Here is a 10463-nt window from a genome sequence, read left to right as displayed (position 1 = left end):
CTGCATTAGCATCATTTTTGCTGCGGTCAGTGATGCACTTAGATGCTTCCTCACATCTGAAACTTTCTGGGAAATCTCCTGTGCTCCCCTGTAGCCACAGAGAGACATTTTACAAACTGATCTGGCCTAAAGTCTCTGCTAGAACTTTCCAGGAACACAACCTGGATGAACAGGTCTTGGCACCAGTTCGCACCTGAATGTGCAGTAGCCAGAGAATGAAGCCCTCTTGCCAAGGAAAAAAACCCTCTGATCTTCAGTGGGGCAAGAATTTCATTCCCAGGTTTTGACCTGTTTTAACAATGACTTTGAGGAAACTGAAAAAATGGCCCTGGGAGGTCCCAAGCTGACACCATGGAGAGCAGTGGGAACTGAATGGCACTGCTGACACCACTGAAGTTGTCCAGGTCACATGCAGTCTGTGTCCCACCTTGGCTGGCTGTTGGGGTTTAGTCCTTTAGAGGGCTGGGAACATCACATTCGAGAAGAGGTGCCTCAGAGCAATCTAGCTTGAGTACTGCCTCTGGTGTATGCATTCAGGGAAATCTTTGGGTGCAGGTATCGCTGTGAGGGAGAGATCCTACTGCTGATCTTGCTGTCACTAATACAAGGCTGGGTGTTGTAAAGGGTCTGTGGGAATCAGGGACTCTGATCCGATGGCAATTGAGAGGTATTTGGTGCATAACTCAGTTAAGGTCTCCTGGGAATGCCAGTGAAACTTCTGCTTTGTGTGTGCTCAGCAGAAAGGAGACTAATAGGGGCACAGAGGTGCAATGTGCTGGGAGGGGAGCAGGGGGAAGTGTGTCTCTAGCTATCTGTGCTCTTTGAAACCTTCCTTCACCTGCTCTTCTGTCTGAGTCTTTTGTGCCCCAAAATCTGATTTTAAACACAGTAGTTCAGTCCTACCTCAGATCTTTCTTCATTCCTGGTTTTTGCCTAGTGCTAGGTGCTGTTGGACAGTGGACTGGGCTACTTGTTCTTCCTGGCTGTGTCTCTTGATGAAGGCTTGATTTGAAAATAGTGCTTCATAGGCTTCTCCAGCTTTCAAACTCAATTAGAGAAAATTTTCATGGCCTTATTTCCCATGGGCCAGCTCAGTGCCCAGGGGACTAGAAGAAACAGCTGCGCACTTGAAGTTATGGGTGTCAAGAGACACTTCATTTTCCAAAGCCAGCCCCTAGAAAAAGGGACCCTCAGAGCCATTCCCAGTGCAGGGCATACCCTTTAATTCTTCTCCCCATTTTCAGGAGGGACGTGAGCTGTAAGCTGGTTGCAAACAGCTACACTCAGATTCCTCTACCCAGTTTGACACAGCCAGTGACTGTGCTGCTAATTCAAAAGCACTGTGGTCTGGTTTCTGCAGCATTTGTTCTCTGCTCCAGCTCCTCCTTCCCACCCCAGTTCCTCAGCCTTCTGTGTGGTTTTCTCCATAGCTTATCAACTGGTTTTCCCATCCCCATCCACTGACAGACAGCATATCCCAAGAAAAGAAAAAAAATGAAACACGGATGCTGCTGCAGCCAGGGCTCCCCTATCAGGGAGGGAGCATGTCAGAGCTCTGCGTAGCCCAGCAGCACGACTACAAGCCTTTTTGTGTCCCTGGCGTGTGCTTCCCAGTTGTCCCAGAAACACAACACTTTTGTCAGAGATTGTTTATTAGCCCTTCCATCTGGAACGGAAGCCGTTTGTTCTGGAGAAGGCGGCAGCAAGCTTCGTGCTTGCTGTGCTCGATGAACACACGCAGAAGGCCACATCCCCCCTGCCCTCCCAGTGATGCTCTGGTGCTCTTCTGGGGATGGCAGCTCAGTGGCACAAGTTTGTGCTTCTTCAGGCAAAACTTCTTGAATAGTCATGACAGGCCTGGTTGAAATGATAGGTGGTTTGGTTTATTGAAAATAAACAACATAAACTGCACAGATATATTTACAGTGATGAGCTGCTGCTTTTAAGTGGGCTCTATTTCTCTTAGCTTTCCTTCTTAGTGTTTCATTCCTTCTTCCCTGGGGACTTCTAACACCTGAAAATAGGTCTAAGCTAGTTGTTCTGATGCTCTGTCTTGAACCATGGTGCAGTCACTGCTCTCTGTTTATTTTCCCCACCATGTTGCATCTTCTCATAGCTCATTGATGGAGTCTGTGGCTTCCTGTGGTGCTGGTGAAATGCTGAACCATTTATCTCCTTCTTCCAACCTGTGCAGAAAGAGGTGTCTTCCCCTTCTCTGGGTGGGAGGTTCAGTGAAACAGCTTTGGATGGTATGTTCAGATGGAATGTATGCTGCTGCCACAGTGTGGAATGAATTTGGGGGGGATGATTATAATGGGCTAAAGAGACCATTGGCCACCTTCTGGATGCTTGCTTTTTTTGACCCAATCTTTATCCTCATCTAGAGTTGAGGGTTTGGGTAGGGTTTGTATCACACACATACTCTGCTGTTTCATATTGACTGCACCTTGTTCTGAAGACCACTGAGAAAAGTTCAATTTAAAACACAATAGTGATGTTTGGCTCTAAGTAAGAGCCTGCCCATTCTGATCGAAGGATTAGTCCGTTGATATTTTCTCTAGCAGGGGAGGTTTCCACAATGCTATCCAGCTGAGCCTGCTCATACCACGATATTGGCATGTTGCTCCTTAGGCTATGAACTTCCAGGAATTTGTAGGTGGAACTCTGACTTGCTTGCATTATCAGAGCCTGGTGATGCTGGTGGTGAATAGAGAGCATGCTGCTCAAGCTGTGCTCTGCTAGCATGGGAACCTCAAGTTTAATAACAGCTTTGGAGTCAACTGGAGAGCAGCTATTGTTCTCAGGGCTTTTTCATGCATATATTACTTCAAGGTTTTCCCCTCCTTTCAGCTTAAGTACTTGGGGATAGAGGAATGAGGGAAGCAAGCTGCCAGTGCCTAATGCATATTTCTTGGAGCAAATGTATTGGTTTATTTTGTTTTAAACAGCTTATTGCAAATGTGGACCAGCTGTGGATTTTGTGATGACTTTTTTTATTTTTTGGAAACATGGGGTCATCTTCCTATTATTTCATAGCATGCTTGCTATAGAAAAAAATTTAATATTGAAGAATTTCAAAGTAGTTAGACTCAACCATGGTTTTTACTCCCTGATCTATTAAAGTCTATTCAGTAAGCAGCCTGATGAGAAGGAATCTGGGGTTTCCTCAGGCCTCCCTCTTGCCTTTCCCTTCTGAGGCTGAAATTAAGGCAAGCCACAGTTCCACGCATCAGATCCATAAAGGGATTTAGGCATCTGAGTCCCAGCTCTAAATATAGTCTCCCAGCCTATCTCCAGAGACATTCAATTTTCCCAGTGTCTTCTGCACTGTACAACAAGACCTTTAGTTACACTTGAGTGCCCCCAGGATGTCTGATCTGGGTGTCCCTATGCATCTTCTCTGAGGGACCTGGCCGGAGAGGATTTGGGGAGTTATGTAGTAGAGCTGTAATTCAGGTTTACCCACTCTTCTCCCTAAGATGGCATGATTGTTCCTCTTTGGACCATAACACCCTAAGCGAGCATGCTGTACAGCTTTGATATAAAGTCAAGGAGAGAGCAGAATTCAAGGGGTGACATGAAGTAGGTAGGGCTCCAGGTCTTTGGAAGGTGGCTGGCAAGGAGGTGTTTTGCTTGGTTTTACTGGAGGCATTTGTCAAGTAGGAGATATTATTGCTGCTTGGGATGGGTGGCAGTGAATATTAATTTTATAGCACATAGTTTCCAAAGTGGTTGCTACTGTCCTGTGAGGCTGAAGATGGCTTGGCAATTCATTTATGAGATTTATCTCAATTAGTCCTGCAAAAAGTGGACTAGTGATTGCTTACTGATGCTGGGCAAACAATGTGATGGCCTATGGTAACTCCTGGGGGTGGGTGACATGCTCACTGCCTAGTTGTATATTCTCAACTGTTGTCCCTTGTTCAGAGCTGAAACCCTCCAACGAGGATCTTTATTGCTGGGAGAGTGGCAGAGTGTCTGTGTGTGCTGGTCTCCTCAAGGAGACTTGGTTTTTAGCACAGTTCCGTTGCATGGTGGATGCAGACACCCTGTAACAGAGGAGCAGACCCTGAGTATTTTGGGGGAGGAAGATAATAAGCCAATCTGCCATAGCTCTTTTGTAAGCCTGGCAAGTCAACCCTGACAACGTAAACAGCTCTTCAGGGTGAAATGTTGCTTTTCAGCTTCAGAAATCTGCTGGCCAAGCTCTCTGCCAAAGCGTGGCATGAATGAGGTGCCCTATATTTTCTTGATCTCCTGTTCCACCCCTCTTCTGCAAAAGGGAGATAACGGCTAGCTTTGCAGGGCCAGCCCATGGTCTGTGGAGCCTCGGTGGTCAGTATGCTCTGCAGGCAGAGCTACCCTGAGCACAGGAGATGTGGGAGCCCTCCCTCAGCCACGCACCACTTCTCAAAGCTGTTTCCCTAAAGGAACCTGAATGGGAGTTGAAGCCACGGCTGCAGCAATAGCAGTGGAGCCCCAACAGAGCCCTGGACTCATCTCCAAATGCCTGCTGCAAGGATCCTCCCGGGACTTGTGCAAGATCTGCTGGGGAGGAGGGGGAACAGGGCAGTTTGCTTCTCAGGGTTAATGTCAGCCTTCATGAATCCCCTGCCACCCCCAGCTCTGCTGTGCACACCCGGGCTCTCAGCTCTGAAGTTTGGGAATGCTGGCCTCTAACTTTTGACCTCCCACACAACTGCAAGAAACAATGCCCTAAATCTGCTTGCAATGACAGCTCGCTGATTCTTATGGCATGGCTTGTTAAAAGATCTGAATCTACTAATAGGAATTGGCCTGATAAAAGTGACTTTTTTTACCTCCCCACTTAGCAGCTATATGCAGCCCCGGGAATCTAGAAATTAAATTGGCTTTTTTTCAAGCCTCTTCTATGCAACAGAAATGGGACCCCTGCAGTGCAGTGCAGTGTTTCCAATTATATTTTGGGGCATGTTGCTAATTTTTGGCAGACAGAGAGAAACAGGCCAGGCAAATGGCAGGTGGCAGGCTGTTTTCATATTTTACCAGGAGCGTGGGGGAAGGGAGAGGGGAGAAGGAGCTGAGCTCTCTTCCAAGAAATGTGACCTCGCGCTAGTGTGAGCAGAACAGTTTTGGCACATGCTGGAGCATGGAAGGCTGGGCAGGGATGGCTGGGGCCATTTACATCCCCTCCTGCTGCGAACACGCATGCATGCAAGCAAGCAGGACTAAAATAAACACGCTCAGGCAATGGCGGCCTCCGGGTCTGGACTTGGGCACCTCTTGGTTGTGCGTACCTCCACCAAGGAGGCATCATGGGACACACTCGGGACACCGGTGTCACCTGCGGAGTCGTGCTCCACCTCTCTGCTGTTACGTGTTCCCCTCCTTTGCCGTCACTGCACAGTCAGAAAAAAAACCTGGCTTTTGTTCATTCATTTATTCATAACACAGCTAATGGATTCAAGATGGCACTGTCTCCAGAGGGCCTGGATGATTTTTCAAAGCTATTACACAATCTGCATCTATGTGCATGCATATGTGGAGTGAGGGTATTAATAACCAGAAGCTAGTACCCAGGATCTGCATATATTCCAATGTGTCTTCCCCACTTAGGACAGTGGTATGGTGACATGAATTTTAGGAGTCAGAAATGTTGCTGTGTTTGAAAAGAGCAGTCAGAGCTGGTCTGTGTTCACATGGACCAGGAGCGGAGCGCCTGCCTTGCCCCAGTGATATGCCAGCTCCAGAGGACTCTGGGGGAGGGGGGAAGCACCAAGACTCGGGGATGCTTAATTTAGAAAACAAATCCAAAAAACCAAATTGTGAAAGCCATTGACAAAGTTTCTGAGATATCTCAGTCCAGGTCAATCTGAAGCTTTTCTGGGCTGGGTTTATACTGAAGCCTGGAGGCATGAGTTTTGTTATAATTGCTGAATTTTGTTATACAGCAGTTACTTCACTGGTGAAAAACAGAAGTCTTTCCTTCTGAAAAGAACATAAAGAGAGACTGGAGATGGGAAAAGATTTTCCTGTAGAGGAGAAACATTGGTGAAGTGGGCATGATGTTGCCAAGCATTTTGTTGTGGTGGAATTGCATCTTCAGTAGGGGCTGGACATGCTGAAGGTTTATTTCAAGCTGGCTTTGCTGCTGCCTGCTTAGATCTATTGTCAGAGGTCTTCAGCTGATGGAGTGTCATGGTGACCGAGTATTAGCTCTGGCTAACAGAAAGCAAGACACTTGCTAGAGTGGTATGAGGTGAGTGTGGCTGGCCATGTTTTCCTGCCTACAGCAGGAAAACCACTCTGCAGCTTTTTTGTTGGACCTTTTTGAACTGTTCTTGGAGGTCTACAGGGACTTGCAAAGCAGTGATTTCCCAAGGGTGCCTTCATCCTTGCCCTGCTCTTGAGGCACATCTCCTCCTAGCCAGAGCTGTTACTCTTCCTGGCAGTGGAGGTACCCCAACAAACAAGATCTCAACAGCTCAGCTCCACCCATCACTCTGCCTATTCAGACACTGACATTTTATTCTCAGCCTCCTTCTCCTGCTGCTGTTTTGCTGCAGGGACAAGCCCAGATATTTTTGGCACCAATGCTAATGTTCTTGAAATGTCTTTCAGCCGATAGCAAGCCAGATAGTTAGGGACTTGCAGGATCCTCAGTGACCTTATTTCAGAAGCAAATTGTCAGGGTTTCAACCTGTTAATTTGCTTTCTTGTAACCTGCCTGAAGGGCCTGGAAACTGGGGCCCTGGTCAGCTTAAATCTTGGCAGTGTGCTTTCAGGAGGAGGTGCTGCCTGAGGATGGAGGGATATTAGTAATGGATTGTTCCACTGCTAATGGGAGTGTGGTTAATGTATTGCAACCTTTATGTTAAACATTTTCTCATCACATGCCTGAAATTAGATGACAAGCAATTTGCCATTAGACCTTCTGTACAGTGATGGGCTAAATCTAGCTCTTGGTTTCACTGGTGTAAGTTCATAAATGCTCTATTGACTCTACCTGAGGGATGCTGGAGGAGAAGATTGGTTTGGCTTTTTTTAATCTGTCCCCTGTAATCCATTTGCTCTCAGTGCTGAGAAGTAGTATTGTGTTATATGTCCTGCACATGGTCCTCTGAAGGGAAGTCAGTCCCTTTTCATGCTAGCATCTGCCCTTAAAGAGCTGAAAAAACTTGTGAAAATCCATGGCCTGTCTGCTCTGGCTTTGATCAGGCAGATCTGGCATTTTATATCTGCTCCATACTGTGGCAAATCATGCCTGTGACAGTGGCAAATCTTACTTTTTGTGAGACATCTCACCTGCAGTTGCAGCACTGCATGAGAGGTGAACGCACTGCTCTCAACACCATTGATGCAGCGACTGTCCTTGGTGTCCTGGGCAGACACCTAGTCCTTTTGCCCCTGGGCAGGATCAATTTTACATAAGTAATTCCTGAGAGGTCTTTGTGGAGACTCCATGCTCTTCCAAGGTATCATCTCCCAGTACGTTGTTGCTCTTCCCACTAAAGATTTTTCCTGAGTGTTTAGCCTGGATTTTCTTTGCTGTCATTGTGCAAAGACACAGAATGCTGAAGGATTACATCTGAATTAACCCTAAAGTGATTACATCTGAATTAGTCCCAAGACAAGGTGCCTTTCACCTGCAAACAGCAGTGCATGATGGAAGGGGGAAAATGCCAAACCATCTGGAAAAGGACTTCCAGACCTGTTGAGTCTGTTATATGGAGCCAAGTGGTTCCTTAGGGATGGGGTAACCTAACACTGCCCACACACACATACCTTGAGGTGTTATGTTGGAGTTTGGGGCAATTGTTGCTTGATGTCTTCAATCTGCCAATGTCAGAATGGTTCTGATGGCTTTCAGAGCTGTTCTTCTCTCTACCCTCCCCTCCGCAGTGATGCAGTGTTTAACATTATCAATCTTTATTAGTATACATGAAGCACTGACGAACCTGATCCATTGCCTGCAGTCCTTACCAACCTACAAGATCCATTTGTGTTTAAGTCTTACCACTAACCACATATTTACTTTGCTCTGATTCCAGAAATGGTAACCACTTATTTATAAAGTCTGTTTGATCCTGAGGCAAGGCTCACTTGCCCCTGAAGGCTTTTCCTTATTTCACTTATCTGCACTGCTGTTGTTGGGAGGGCAGTTCTGTCCCAGCAATGAGGCCTGTTGCACACCTGGACAGCATAGCGATTGCTGGACAGGGTCATGCTGCCAGTCTGCCTGGTCCCATTTCCCATCTCTGACAGTGACCAGGACTAGATTCTTTAAGACTATCCACCCCAAGAAAGCCAAATCCTTATCCTAATGAAAGTTAGTCTAAATCCTGAAGCAGAGATGAAAAAGAGAGGTTCAGTGAACACTGAATAAAATGTGAAGAGTATTGTTAGCCCCATGAATGGCCAACACAACTTCAAATGTGCCTTGGGCTGAGAGGCACAGCCTATGTTTTCCTGCTTCACACCTTGTTGTCTTCTGCAAGCTGTCCCCATATGGTCTTTGCTCTTGAGGCCACTGGGATTCACTCGGGACCCTCAGGCACACTTGGAACTCCAAAAATGTCCGAATTCATTACCTTGGCTGCCAAACCCCACGATGCTGCGCACAGTCTCTGCTTCCCAGCATCTTTATCCCCTCCTTGCTTATTTCTGGAGTGAACATACCCAAACAGCAATACACTTACCCCAGTGCCTGTGACATAACCTGAAGCCTTGTGGCACGGTGGAGATTGTGTTACATTTTCCTAGGGAGCTGCTTGTAATGTCCATATAAAATAAAGGCAAGGTGCTTTGAAATTATTTTGGGAGAACCAGTATATATTCCCAATTCCTCCACCTAATGAAGATCTTCATAGACGTGTTAGGGTAGGATGGATAGTATCTCTCCCCCTGTCCCCATGACTTGCAAATCCTTAACAATTTCGCAAAATAAAATGGAAATTGGGTAACTCCCTACACACAGCCTTTTTGTTTTGTTTTGGGGTTTTGTTTTTCAAACAGTGATTAAAAATATGAAAGCTTCAGCTCTGCTGTCTGTAAATTGTGTGCCTATGTTTACGTTGGCATTTGAACTAGAATCGAGTTGTCTTCATTATGAACGAAAATAAGGTGGGGGGGTAGGGGGGGGAATATACCCCTGGAATGATAATAACTAAGCACTTGCACACTAATAAATGTAGGTGTTAATGTCTTGTTTTTGTGCTGTTTGGTTGCCATAGAGATGGGCCGCCTGAACTAATGGGTTTGTTGTGAAAAGTTCAATACACATTTGCCAAATGTTCTGTTTCTCTAGTTACCTCTCTGCTTTTTCCCATGCCATCGAGCAAATGGGTTTGGAACCAAAGTCCTTCCACCCACCGTAAGCTGAGAGCGAGGGGTCCCTGGGAGAGAGGATCCCAGAAAAATGGGACTTGCTGTAGGTTCTGCAGAGCTACTAAAATAGATGCAGGAAACATCAGGGAGCAGCACTGTTTACAGTGTAACCCTGCAAGGCTATTTTGGAAACTGGCGTATGTATTTATAGCGTATATTCCACGAAAGGCTGCAAATCAATGTCGGTATGAACAGAACAAGCAAGGGGGAGCGCTTACCTCGCAAAGCAGCGCAGGTAGAGACTGGGATTTCTCCTCCCACTCCATAAGGACCTGCAGCATAGACCTCCCGGTACCCCTCTGATTTGCACTGCTTCCTTGTTCCTTCTGCCTGGAGCTCATCCAGGGCTAAAAACAGCCCTCCGTGACTTGGGTCCTACCCTGCTGGGATGCTTGTGGTGAGCTGATGCTTCTGAGTTGGATGTTTCCATGTGATGACATCTGAGGTTTAGCAGCAGGCCACTTGGAGAGCCCTTCTCGATTCTGGGAGTGAATTTATCTAATCCTCAGGACAGATCATAGCTTTTTGGATTTGCTTTTAAAGGCCCAAAGAGATTATTTTTCTATTCTATACATTGCAGGCCAAAGAATACCAGGAGGATTGACTCCAAGATGTGTGCAAGGAGCATCTGTTTTCTCAGACCTTTACTTCTGCTGGAGACAGCATATGCACCCATTTCATTTCTGCAGTTTCCATTGCTCGGCTTAGCTGACATACAGAATGTCTCATTAGGAAATCATGTTTGTGCACAGAACGTTCACCATGAGCATTTTTCTTTTGATAGACTGAAAAATAAAATAAATAGGTGACTATTGTTTGGAACAACGACTTCCCTGTTCCTGTTTTGTGATAAATCTCATCTCAGCTTTGTTTACAAAGTAGTATTTTTCCTTTAAAGTTGGAGTCTCTCTCTGTCAAATCATCCAGCTGCAGGCAGCCAAAAGAGGCCCTGAATCATTCATCTCTGCTGCAAAGGCAACAGTGTTCCAGGGAGTTGTGGAGCGTTTCAGGAGAAGCACGCCCTGGGACTAAGCACTGTGGCATGGGGAAGGAGATGGAGGAGGCGAAGGAACTGCTGCTGGGCAAGCGGCCTTTCA

General features: G+C 46.5%; 1 long non-coding RNA gene across 1 annotated transcript; it reads right to left on the bottom strand.

Moving 5' to 3' along the window:
* Positions 1-1861: 1861 nt before the first annotated feature.
* On the bottom strand, positions 1862-9699 carry LOC138685170 (uncharacterized). Its single transcript, XR_011324454.1, has 2 exons — positions 9585-9699; positions 1862-4049 (listed from the first exon to the last, which is right to left on the bottom strand). It is a non-coding gene; the product is annotated as an uncharacterized lncRNA (long non-coding RNA).
* Positions 9700-10463: the final 764 nt, after the last annotated feature.

This window comes from Haliaeetus albicilla, chromosome 4, assembly GCF_947461875.1.
Source record: "Haliaeetus albicilla chromosome 4, bHalAlb1.1, whole genome shotgun sequence".
NCBI lineage: Eukaryota > Metazoa > Chordata > Aves > Accipitriformes > Accipitridae > Haliaeetus > Haliaeetus albicilla.
This window is presented reverse-complemented; position numbering and strand designations above follow the sequence as displayed.